This window comes from Otolemur garnettii, unplaced genomic scaffold (assembly GCF_000181295.1).
Source record: "Otolemur garnettii isolate 467f Iridium unplaced genomic scaffold, OtoGar3 scaffold00113, whole genome shotgun sequence".
In the NCBI taxonomy this organism is placed as follows: domain Eukaryota; kingdom Metazoa; phylum Chordata; class Mammalia; order Primates; family Galagidae; genus Otolemur; species Otolemur garnettii.
In genome coordinates, this window is record NW_003852508.1 from 2,372,234 (window position 1) to 2,385,580 (window position 13,347).

Below are 13,347 nucleotides of genomic sequence, written 5' to 3' on the forward strand. Positions count from 1 at the left end.
CATTACCTTTGTTGGATTTGTACTTTCTTTTATTCATTCATTCATTCATTCACTTATTTATTCCTTCATTCATGCATGCATTCATTCAGCAAGGCTCACAGCAATTTTAAACTCCTGTTTTAAAGTAATCCTCTTGCTTTAGCCTCCCAAATAGCTGGGACTACGGACACCTACCGCCATGCCCAGCTAAGTTTTCTATTTTTAGTACAGAGGGTGTCTCATTCTTGCTCAGGCTGGTCTCCAACTCCCGAGCTCAAGCAATCTACCTGCCTCTGCCTCCCAGAGGGCTAGGATCATAGGTGTGAGCCGCTGTGCCTGATGTGTTTGTACACGCTGTTACTGAAATGATGCAGCCAGTTCCTTTGTGTCTGTTATTTCCCTCAGCTCTGTTTGTAGGACTCATCTGGGCTGCTGTGTGTTGTTCTGGATCCTTCTCCGCACTGTGAACAGACAGTAATTTTTCCATTTTGCTGTTGATGGATATCTTGGTAGCTTCCGGCTGGGGGCCATTTCAAAGAGTTCTGCTATGAATTTCTGACATGGGTGTTTAGTAAAGGGATGAAGCAAGTCACCTTTTCTTAGTAATATCTGGCCCGAAGGTGGATGGTTGTATATTCATCCGTTTTCCATATCCCATTTTAGAAAGCTCAGGAAGAAAGTGTATTCTGAGTGTATTTAAGACTCTATTAGAAAAAAAAAGATAGGAAAATAAGAGGATTTGACAGTCACATCCTATCCCCACAATATTTTGGCAGTTTGTTCCCTAAAACCAGCAGCAGTGACTAAGCTTACACCACAGATCTGCGCTCAGCGCTGAAGGAGGGGGGGTGTTCTCACCTGACAGCTTCCTCCCGCCTCCCACAACAGCTTGTAATCACCTCAGTCATGCTTATTCTCAGTTCATATAGAATTCTTTCATTTTTTTCAAAAATACTTTTTCCCAGTCTAATTTTTTCCTCTTTAATATTCTCTGGTGACTTGAGAATTAAAGTATAAAGATGCACTAGTTCAGCTGAGTATCCTGCCATCAAAATGACACTGAAAAATGGGAATGTGGACGGGAATAACCTTTCTAACACCTCAGAGAACACCTGTGTTCTGTATTTTATTACTATTTTTTTTTGTGTGGTCTGAAAAAAAGGATGTTTATTCTGATTTCATGAAATTATTCATATGAAAAGGTCCACAAAGTTAATTACACATTTATTAACTAACCTTGATTGAAAAAAACAAGTTACATTAAATAAGGCCTCTCTCAGAAAAGTGGGCATAGTTATAACATCATGATATATAATAACCAATACTCACTTTAAAAAAAAATGGGTTCTGAACCTGGGGGTGATTTTTATTAAATTTTTTATTTTATCTTTTGGAGACAATCTCACTCTGTCACCCAAGCTAAAGTGTCACTTAGCTCACTACAACCCCAAACTCCTGAGCTCAAGCCATCCTCCTGCCTCAGTGTCCCAAGTAGCTGGGACTACAGGCACATGCCACCACAGCCACTAAATTTTCTATTTTTTATAGAGATGTGGTCTCCCTCTTGCTTAGGCTGGTCTCAAACTCCTGGCCTCAAGCGATCCTGCCCCTTGGCCTCTCAAAGTGCAAGGAGTAGAGGTGTGAGCCTCTGCGCCCGCTCTTGTTCTCTATTTTAATATGAAAATTGAAATGATCAAATTCAGAATAATTGTTCCCAGGCTGTGTGTATACAGGGAGGGAGTGATTAAAACATAACCTTAAAATTCGTCAACATTCCTTCCATCAAGGGGTGGAATTTGGATGGCTCATGACTAGTTGGACCCGTTGAACAGTGCAGAGATAGTGCTGTGAGACTTCCTGGTCTGAGGAAGGCTGGTCCGAGATGGCTGTGTGGCTGCCATCTGATTCTCCTGCAGTACTTCTTTCAGGAAGCTCCCTCTGAGAACTGAGCCACCATGAGTGAGACACCCAAGCCACATGGAGCAGCCACGTGGAGAGGCCACCTGTAGACATTTTTTTTTTTTCTGAGACTGAGTCTCACTTTGTGACCCTTGGTAGAGTGCTGTGGTATCACAGCTCACAGCAACCTCCAACTCTTGGGCTCAAGCAATTCTCTTGCCTCAGCCTCACAGTAGCTGGAACTATAGGCACCTGCTCAACATCCAGCTATTTTTCGAGATGAGGTCTCACTCTTGCTCAGGTTGATCTCAAACTCCTGAGCTCAAGCAATCCACCTGCCTCAGTCTCCCAGACGCTAGGATTATAGGCATGAGCCACTGTACCCGGCCCCATCATGTGTAGACTTTAGCTAACAGTCCCAGCTAAGCCCAATCTTTGAGTTATCCCAGCTATTAGGGGTGGAATTGTGTCCCCCCAAATGATGTTTAAGTATAACCCCTGGTCCCTCAGAATGTACCTTGTTTGGACATAGAGGCATTGCAGATAGAATCATATAAGATAAGGTCAGTAAGGTGGGCACTTAACGTGTCCCTGTATGAGAGACACACTAAGTGAAGACAGACACAGGTAAGACAGCCAGGTGGAGATGGGAGCAGAGACCGAACTTATGCTGCCACAAGCCAAGGAGTGCATGTGGCTACCAGAATCTGGGAAGGCAAGGATCCTCCCCTAGAGGCTTTGGAGGGGCACATCCCTGTCAACATCTTGATTTTGGATATTTGGCCCCAAGGCTGTGAGAGAATGCCTTTCTGTTGCTTTCACCCCCTCTGTCTGTGGTATGCTGTTATGGCAACCCTCAAAAATACATGCACCAGTGCAGGGGCCAAACATGGCAGACCCAGTCAACCACATCTTCCCAGCTGAGGGCCTGCCACTGTAGAACAGACCAGCCAACCCCACTTTGCCCTTCTGGATTCCTGCCTCACAGCGTGAGTGAGCATAGCACACTGGTGATTATCAGATGAATCTAAGTTTGGGTAGTCTGGCACCTTTCATAGTGACTGGAGCAGGAGCTGTCCCCATTTCAGACATGGCAGCCTCAGGAAACTCGGTCTGTACTGCACAAGGGACAGAGCAGTCATCTCTGCTCTGAAAGTGTGCCGAGCATTAGTGCCCTTCAACAGGAAAGAGGAACTCAGTTGGGCATCCCACGGGAAGCATGAACATTGAGTCAGGAATGAGACGCAATGTGTACTGAGGTTTATGATAAGCCAGGTCATCCTGTGAGGATCTCACCTGGATTACCACATTTAAACCTCAACCCAGTAAAATACATCATATTATGAAGGCCATTTTTATAAACGAGGACCCAGAGGCACTAAGAGGTTACCAAATCTGCTCAGAGTCACACGGTTAGTACATGATAGAGTGAAGCCTTCATGCTTAGGGGGATAGCACCAAGACGTTTACTACGGTCATTGGCAAGGGTGTGACCAGTTTCCAGCGAAGAACAGTGGCCCAAATGTTTATTCTTTTATACAATGGAGCTCTGCTGTGCCACTGAACCATACTCGTAGGGAAGGCAATGGAGAACTCAGACAGCCTTTCTAGTTCAGCCTGAGGCTAAGTTATTTCAAAAGAAACTGTTGTAATTAGGAAAATAAAAGAAAATAATGCAAACAAGAAAAAGGGAGCAGGGGTTCCCTTGCTGATAGAAGCAAAGAGAAAGTGAAGATCAAAGACAGTTCTAGTTCTTAACCAGAAAAAGGAAGTTTGGGGCAAACCAAGCAGTAGAGTGAGAAATTCGGCAGGGGCCTGGCTCTGTGAACTCCTACAGTATACCAGAGATTTCCAGGGCTCAAGGTTTCTGATTAGATCAGACCCAGCCTAGTTGGGACAGAAACACACATAGCCACATCTAGCCACATCTTCATATTGTGTAGAATGTGGAAGTACATTTTTGGATTATACTCCTGTCCCCAATGAAATTATACCCTTTAAGGTCCTAAATAAAGGAAAGGAAAAAGAAGAAAAAGCAGTGAGAATATGTTCGGTGGAAGAGGGCAGTACCCAGCTCTGCCCATGCTCAGGACAGCCTGGCCACCTCACCCTCCAGAGTGGTCACCGGCACAGAGGGACAGAGAAATGAACTCCAGACTCAAAAAGCTGCCTGCCATGGCTGGCCCTGGCTGCCCCCAGGCTCACCAATTCTGCAAAATTGACAGAAATAGGTCAATGACAGGCCCCCAACCTTGGGTCATGCCCTGGACTTTTGTCCCACCAGCCAGTCATGACCGCTTTCACCTTATCTTCAAGTGGAATGTTCCTTCAACAACTTAAAATAGTTTCAAAAATGTTTCACAGAAAAGAGAAAAGGTCAAGGTTACACAGAGCTGGCTCACCCATTTTGTGAGCTAAGACTCGGGACTTTGATTTTTATTTCTGATATGTTTTATTGCTACTTTAAAAGGAGATAGTGAGAAGCACTTCAGGATGTTTGGTCAGGGAAGGAGTGGCCTGGCCCCAGCCCAGGATTTCCTCAGACCCTCTCTCACACCCGGTCTGATAGGAATGGGGGAGATGGGAGTGAGCTCCTAAAAGCCAAATAGCTTTCTGGCTTCTGCTCACCATGTAGCAATTCCTTACCTACTGGTTGCAGAGTGAGGGAGACATATTTCTCATAGATCTTACAGTCGTCCTTTGAGGACGTTGTTTTACCTCCACTATCTTTATTGTATCCAACGAACATGGACCCAGGACCACAAGCAGAGTGTACTTGGAAAGACTTTTCAGAAAACTCCCAGGTCCCACTGAGATGTGCTGTAAAGCTCATAACAACACTTGCCCTCTCAACATACAAGTCAATCAAATGAAACAGAGATGGAAAGTCAATAGAAGATCCACCTGAGTCTCTCGTCACACTCACCAGGGAGTGAGGATTTGACAAAAGAGGGACATTTCCATCATCTGTCACTTGTGGTGCAAGAGGCAGTGTGGTTAACGACTGGGCCAGACTCCAGGCAGGATTGTGTGGTTTTGAATTCAAGCCGTGTAGTTAATAAGCTGTGTGATTTTGAACAATTGCTTAATCTCTCTGGGCCCCTTTTCCTCATTTGTAAAATAAAAACAACAATGGCATCTCAGAGTAGTTACAGAGTAGCCTCAGAGTAGTCTCAGAGTAGTTACAACCAATAATTGAGCAAATATAGGAAAGCCCTTTAGTAACTTTGCCATTTATGGCACAGTTTGATATTACTCTTATTAGTGTAAGAAAAGAAGCGAAAGATCTGAATGGGGTGAGGCGACAGATTTATACGGAGACCCTGAAAGGTAGAAAGCCAATCCCAGTCTCTGGGTCCTCCATTTCAGCCACCAACCCCCGTGATGGTGCTCTCATCCTTGTGGGCAGCACAGCCAGAAAGAGCCCTTAATACTTGGTCTCAAACCACCAGAAACCCACAGGAAAGCACAGAAAACCGTGGTACCAGCTGTTCCTTCCATTCCTAATAAGTTTGCTATACCTTGTTAAACAAGCTACTCTGAGATGTATAATTATAGAGCAAATTAATCAAAGGTTATTTGGGAAATATTTGGGAAAGAAAAAAAAATAAGCAATGAATAGGGTTGGGTGGATTTGCCCACTTATCAAATTGCTTAATGCTCAAAACAGTGAGTGGAAAGTAGATAAGAAGAGCTAAAGCATCGGGGTTACTTTCTTTCCAGTTTTGTGCACGGCCTGCCCTGATTCCATAATAAGTTTTCTCTCATGGAGATGTCTTTTAGATTCCTCCATCAGGAGCCTAGAGCCCCTGAAGTCTACATCCTTCCTCCTAGTGCACTGTCTGACAAACAGCAATCTCAGTTTTTTTCAAAAAATAATCATTGGAATGATGGAAGATGATAGATAATAGACGTTAATAGACAGATACACATAGATGCTAGGTAGGCAATCATGGATGGCTGGCTGGATTACAGGTGACAGACATATACACACATAAATGATAGATAAATGATTAGGTAGGCATAAATTTCTTCAGCTACCTAATCCATTTCAAAGTTAAGCATCTAGTTCTTCACCAATCCCCAGGATCTCCATTATGAAAATTTCTGGATTTCACCCAAATCAGTTTTCTGTACAGGCTTCTCGTGCATATCATCATTCCACAAATTGTCTTTTCAATTTCCACTTAAATTTTATTTCTCTCACTTGATGAGCAATTTTCATACTAGCTGAGACGCCAGCTGAAACTATCTCACAAGTGTTTTTCTCCTTCTTTCTGTGGAGAGTGTATGGTGAATCGCTGAAATTCACAGAACCAGGTCGCTGCTGAATTTTGCATTCCACTGCTTGATTTACCCCAAACTTCTGGTATGAACTAAACTGTCTTTGATCTCAAATTTCTTTTTACTTCTATCAGCAACAGTAGATTACCTTTATTTTAAAATCTTTTTCTTTTAAACCACAGAAAAGTCTACTTCTTTTATTTCATGAATGCCACCATGACACATGGAGGTCCGGGCAGTCAACTAAGTGAACTCAGTATAACATCCCAGACCAGTCCGGAAACACAACACACCATGGAACCTGCTCCCCAACTTGCCTGATGTCTCAACTCATAGGCCACCTTCACTCATACTTGTATGAATTTTCTTAGCATAAATAAGATGTTTCATTAACAACCAAATAAATCTCATATACAGGATCACCTAAAGAGTGACATCAATACTATCCGTATTTCAAAACATTTTTGGTGTGTTTTTTATTTTTAGAGAGTCTCACTTTATTGTCTTTGGTAGAGCGCTGTGGAGTCACAGCTCACAGCAACCTCCAACTCCTGAGCTCGGGCGATTCTCCTGCCTTAGCCTCCTGAGTAGCTGGGACTACAAGCATCAGAACATTTTTATAAGCCGATTTGGTGGTTTTTGTTCTCTAACATTTATTCAGTGAGTTAGGGGAAGCCTTTACTGTTCTTTATTCAAGTACTATTAAGGTGTCCATTGGAGATAACACTATTCACTTTAAGACACAGAGATGAAGGAATATTTTTAATAAGTGATATCAATTGGTGCATGCTCTAGGGTAGATGTGCGACTCACTACACATACCCTGGCTTTATACGCTTGTCTTCCAGTCCTAGTTCAAGAGTTCAAAAACCAACCTGTTGGATTTCTGAACTTGATTTTGATCCTTGAACAAACAGAGTACTGCTTGTTTTTCTGGAATTACTTTGCTTGGGTTACATCCTGTGAAATATTTCAGATGATATCGTCTATTGGTTTTGAACCTATATGAATTGAATATTAAGGTACATTGAGTATCTCTAAAGTTACTTCCTTCACCGCTCAGAACTAGACTGAGTTAAAATTTCAAGTCTGTTATTCAAACTGCAAATGCTTTTTCAAGACTGTCCTTACAGAATGGAAGCTGAACCTGGGCTAGTATCCTTTTCTTTTTCCCACTGACCTTTGGTCTAACCACTTTCATTTTGATCTCAGCGTATCTTGTGCTTCATTAAAACCATCTCACTGTGGACTGATGAATGAAAAGGAAACCAGTGACAGGTAAAAGAACCTCTTTTCTTTCATAAGAGGTAACCTCTTCATTGATAACAATGCCTGACATTGGGGCAGCACTTTCACTTTGACAGCTCTCAGTTCCATGAGCATTCTCTCCTCTGAGCTCTGAAGTTGGCAGCTCCCACAGTGAAGTGCCGGTAATTATCTGTTCAGGCCTCTTGACTGATGCGAGACAGCCCTGGGATCTCCACTCAGGGCTTTAGATGTAACTAAAGCTTCTAATTACCATGTTATGCAGCCTTGAAATAAATTGAAATGTTGGATTTTTTTATTTCAATTAAGAAAATGTACCTGGTGTCCACTTAGAGACACAGTACCCACTGCAGCTGCTCGTGGCTCAGACTCAACTATACCTAGATGACAGGACTCACCCACCATACTGACTTTTTCAGGTAATTGCTTGACCAAGTCAATTGGGCAGTAATGTGTCATTTATCAAGGGGCTGATATAAGTCCATTTTTTAATAAAACAGATATTTATATAATCATTGAGGGGTTTAAACATCATTTGAGTTTATGGCAGTTTTCCCAAGCAGTATAAATACTAGAATGCCCTAAGGTGTGTGTTAAACTACCCTAAGCCAGACCTACCAAATCACTTTCCAAAGTCTCATTGCTAGTTTTATAACAATTTTTTCTTTTAAAGTGGTTGCAAAAACATAGTTCAATTTTATTTCAAATATTTCTTAAGATAATAATGTCCTTCCTCTGTCCTCTGATAGATATAAAGAGAAATAAAATGATAAATTCGTATTAAAATAATTTCCTTCCTATGCACCAGGTGATTCATGTATTTGTGACTCCCAAACCATGTTCATCGGCCCACTGCCTACGAGGAAGCCAATCCCCAGAGACAGCAGCATTACAGCAGAGAAGTTTATTCCACATGGAGCTGAGCAGGGTGATAGGAGAAATCTCTCAAATCTGCCTCCTTGTGAATTGGGGGGACAGGGTTTTTTTTTGGTTTTTTTTTCTTTGAGACAGAGCCTCAAGCTGTCCCCCTGGGTAGAGTGCTGAGTCATCACAGCTCACAGCAACCTCCAACTCTGGGGCTCAAGCGAGTCTCCTGCCTCAGCCTCCCAAGTAGCTGGGACCACAGGTGCCCACTACAACACCTGGCCATTTTTTGGTTGCAGCCGTCATTGTTGTTTGGTGGGTCCAAGCTGGATTCGAACTTGCCACCTTAGGTAAATGTGGCTGGTGCCTTAGCCACTTGAGTCACAGGCACCGAGCTGGGGACAGGGTTTTTAAAGACAGTTTGGTGGGCTGAGGGTTAGGCAATCAGGGTGTGCTAATTAGCTGGTTTGGGAGCAGAGCCATCAGTCCTTTGTTATGGACTGCTGTCTGGGTGTCAGCCAATCCACTGGAATACCGGACAGGTCATGCTACCTACAGAGAAAAGTTAAGAATCTTTACAACTACCCTCTGTGCCTTCTGGAGTAGCAATTATAGAGAAGCAGACAAGGGGGCCGTGATTAACTATTATCGAGCAAACAAGGAGACAGTGGCTGGTTATTATCATTACTTTAGCTAAGCCTGTTCCCTCACAGAGTTTGAGGGCTCTTGCTCGAGTTCTTGCCTTGCACCCCCTCATCAGTTTGTAAGGGTGGTTTCATATTCATCTCTAAATCTTGATGACCAATGTATGGGGTAAGTTGCAGTTTCCCATTATAGAGACAGGGAAACTCAGGCTTAGAAAGATAAAGTCTCTTGCTGGAATAGCCAGTAAATCACAGCATCCCAGTCCTCCTCCCATGCTCTAACCACACCCTCCACTGCCTTCCCGTGCTCCCTAAAGGAGCTAAGATATGTGCCCAGAGCAGAGTACAAGACAAAATGCTGTCTGTGCCCAGTGAGGGTGGAGATGTAATTCTAACAGCATTGAACAAAGAACCTGCTGCTGTGGTCTGGATCACATGTCAGAAAGACTTGCCAGAGGGAGCTAAGAGGATAGGGAGGGCAGGGGAAGAGGAAAGTGGTACAGGGAGGAGGAAGGTCCATACGGAAAAGGTGATGTGGCTCTTATTACCAGAAACAATAGCATCTAGTGAGCATTTAATGCCTGCAAAGCACTTTCTCTGTGCTTCACACATGTTCTTGCACTTAGTTGAACATCAGCCCAGTGAGAACAAGGTCAAAGTCCCACTTTTCTTAATGCAAAAGGCCCCTGTCACACCGAACAATGCAAGTTCTGTACACTGTCTCCCTATGTCAATAATCCTCCCTTTGAACCTTGTCTCCAAGCAGACCCCAGGAAGGAAATTCACAGAGTGGGTCTCCTGCAGAGTGACCCAGATGGTGTTGGTAGTGGGCCCTGTGTAAATGGGGCCAGTCACGCTGGGGACAACACAGAAAACTTTACCTCATGTAACCAAGAAATTCTGATGTACGTAGAGCTTATGAAAACTTCATTTGAAGTGGACTAAATTGTTCATGATAATTAAACATTCAGGGCTCTTCGGAAAGGCCCAGGGCCATTAGTCATGGTTTTTGATCCGTGAACTCGCTCTCCTCAGAGCCTGACTCAGACGTGCGACCCCTTTGTGTGAAGCACTGAAAACCCCCAAGACAAACCAGAGTACTGGGGGGTGGTCAAGCTTGGCCAGAGCTGCTCAGACAGACGTCTCTGCCTTGTGATTGCCTTTAACCTTCTTTCAAAAATCTTCACACTAAAAATTGCATAGAATTAGGTGCTGGGCTTCAAAGAAATGAACGAGTTTGGTCTCACTTCTGTGCCCACCCTCCCCTTCCTTGGTACCCAGCATCCTCCCATCACAGGCACCCAGGCTCTCCCCGGCCCCTCCCCCGCACACACACACACGCGGGGGAGAGCCGCGCACACCCCCCCCTCTCACTTCTGCCCAATCTCTTATCAAAACTGAACAGTACAGAGTCCCATTCTGTCACTGCCCTGCTAAAGGACGCTGAAGAGACAGAAACAAATTGTGTAGCTGTTAAAGGAGGCATGTCTTAGGTGCTCCTCACATGTCAACTCATTTGACATCCACCATAACTGTAGGAGTAAGAAATATTTTTTATTGATGAGGAAAATCTTGTAGTTAACAGAGTAACAGAGATAAGATATGAATCGAGGACTGAGTCAAAGCCAAGCATTTTCTATACATGTGTTAGTTTGTGTGCTTCAAGAAGATGCAGAGAGAGAATTCAACATGTAAGCAACTGAAAACCCATCTTAAAGAAAGTGGAAAGAAGCAGGGAGGGGCTTCTGATGGCATCAAGAGGGACAGAGGGACCAGGCAGGGAGAGTCTTGGTCTCAGTACTGTTCACAGAAAGGTCCAGCTGGCTGAGGGGCAGTCCTGAGGCCCACACTTCTTGAGAGGACCTGCATTAATAGCAAGCTGTACTCAGTCTCAGTGGGGAGCAGCCTGGGGACAGTGATCTCACTGTGAATGTGGGAGTGGGTCCAATCAATATTCCCTCACAGGAGATCTGAGACCTGAGTCATGCATCTCATAGTCACCACAGTCACCCCTTTGCACAGCACGATCTATTTCTCTATACAGACTCAGGAAGCATCTCCTCTATGGATTGTATCAGTCACACATCCTGAGGACAAATCTGGATGAGAGAGGTTAGGAATAGGAGCTACCCTTCATGCTGCGGTTAGTCTGGGAACTGTGCCTGTTTTCATCATCTCCCTCCTCCACTAGCCATTCAAAAGGCCCTTATCTTGGCCACCACCTCAGCCCCGCCAGTGGCCCCCCTGACATTGATACACAAAGGCTCTGAGGAGATGATAGTTATATTCTCCCAGGACAGAGCTGTGGCATGTGTTCATTCACAGTCAAAATAGACAAAGTGAGGATAAGAAGGCCTCCAAGTGGATGCCCTGGTTTCCAGGTCCTGCAGCTTCCACTTGCCCCATGCTGGAGAAGCAGCCTACCTTATCCTGCTGGCCAGGGCAGTGACCCCCGCCAGGATGCTCAGCCCTTTTTCTGGTGGCCAGAACTTGGACACAAGGAGTCTATAGTGTTCTGGTGCCAATCTTAGCTTACAGTTCACTAGGACCCTTGTTGTGACTTCTTGTAAAAGTTCGTCTCCACTAGAAACCAGCATTGCCAATTGTGAGAATGGGAATCACACTATCCCTGAGTGCATCACAGAGAGTGATGGAAGCAGAGCCACTTCTGTTCCCCACCCTTTGATTCCAACCCAGGCACTCCTCCTACAGGGGACACAGTAGCACATACATGTCTCTGTTTAATGCCTGCACTGCTACAACCTGAAAGGTGGTGCCTATTCTTTCCAAGAGTCACCTGTAGGCTGGTGTTTCAGCTATGCCTTTAGGAGGCCTTTACAATACTCTGTAAGACTGGCTGCTTCTGGATTTGGTATGTGATACATAATCATGGGGCCAGTCGTGCTACAGGAGGGTTCCCTGGTCTGGTGTTGTGTTGTGTGGGATTCCATGCCTGTGGATTATCTGCAAGCCCCTGGCCATGGTGCTGGCCGAAGGTAAGGTAAACCTGTGTCCAGAACAAGTGTCTATTCCTGTGATAACAAGCTGCTGATCCTTCAGGATGGAAGGACCCATAGATAGTCAGTGTGCCACAAGAGGTCATTTGTTCCTTTAAGGAGTACTGTCAGACTAGGGGCTCAGTGCTAGTCAAAGGAGATAGCAGAGGGAAGGGGTGAGGTAGGAAGAGCCTGGAACTGCGGCCTCTTCCTAGAAAGGTTCAGCCATGATGGGGAGTCCTCCAGTCAAAGTCACCTGTGAGACTTGTGTCAGCCCCATCACCAGGGTCAGTCATTGGCTGAGAGGAAATATGGCCTGTGTGCAAATGCAAGAGTACCAGCCAGTGATGCTCCCTGCCGCAGTGCAATTTCATGAGCACCAAGTCCGGCCACGATGCCAAGGACTGATGATGGCTTGAGGCATTAGTCACCCAAAATAACACATTTTCATAACTAAATAAAATGATTAAAAGGCAGGAATTTTAAGATATGTAGCAGTGACAAAGGGAACAATACGTTGGTGCAACTGAGCCTTCTTTTGTCCTCCTCAAATCAGACCACATAGGAAGCTACTCTGTATGGTACCATTTTTAAAGAGAGCTATGCCCTTGATAACCTCATAAAATGGAAATAATACCATTTTAGAATTCAAAGGAAGATAGTTCCATTTGGAATTTGGAAATGAACAGCTCAAAATAAAGTCCATTTCTGCTTCCCTATCTTGGGTTGAGAGGTGAATAGCTTTACAATTAAATGAAGCAATTTTTCCACCTGCATTTTTAATAGCCAGGGAAAGAGGATGGTGATACCAGTCTGTACAGACTCTTAAAATTGGAAGGGACTCTATAAATCATGTTCATTTTCCATTAAGCTCCTCTCTAGCAGTAAAACCTATGCAAAATTCTCACCCCTGATTTCTAAGAAGTTAACTGTCCTTGGCTTGCATGCCTCCCATGACGAGCAGCTCACTGCTTCCTGAGATAGCCCATTTTGTGGTTAGACTGGTCTCATTTTATGATGCTTTAAAGGGTAAATTAAGCAGCACTCTTTGAAACACTTGGCCATATGTTCTCACATATTATCTCATTGACTCATTAAAATGACCAAGGAGTAAGAATTTTTTTTCCCATTTTACAAATGGTGAGGTTGACACTCTGCATAGCTGAATGACTTACTCAATGTCACTTGAGAATGACGTGATTTCAGATGCTATCAAATCATGTCATCATCAATAAATTAATGCTTTTGAGAGAGCATCTGGCATTAACAAACACTGTACAGATGAACCTATCCCATTACCACCTATTTTGGGCCCTATTAAAACCTGTTGTCTATGGAATACCATGGACTGGGTCATTTACAATAAACATAAATTTATTTGACTCATTATTCTGGAAGCCAAAAGTCCAAGATCA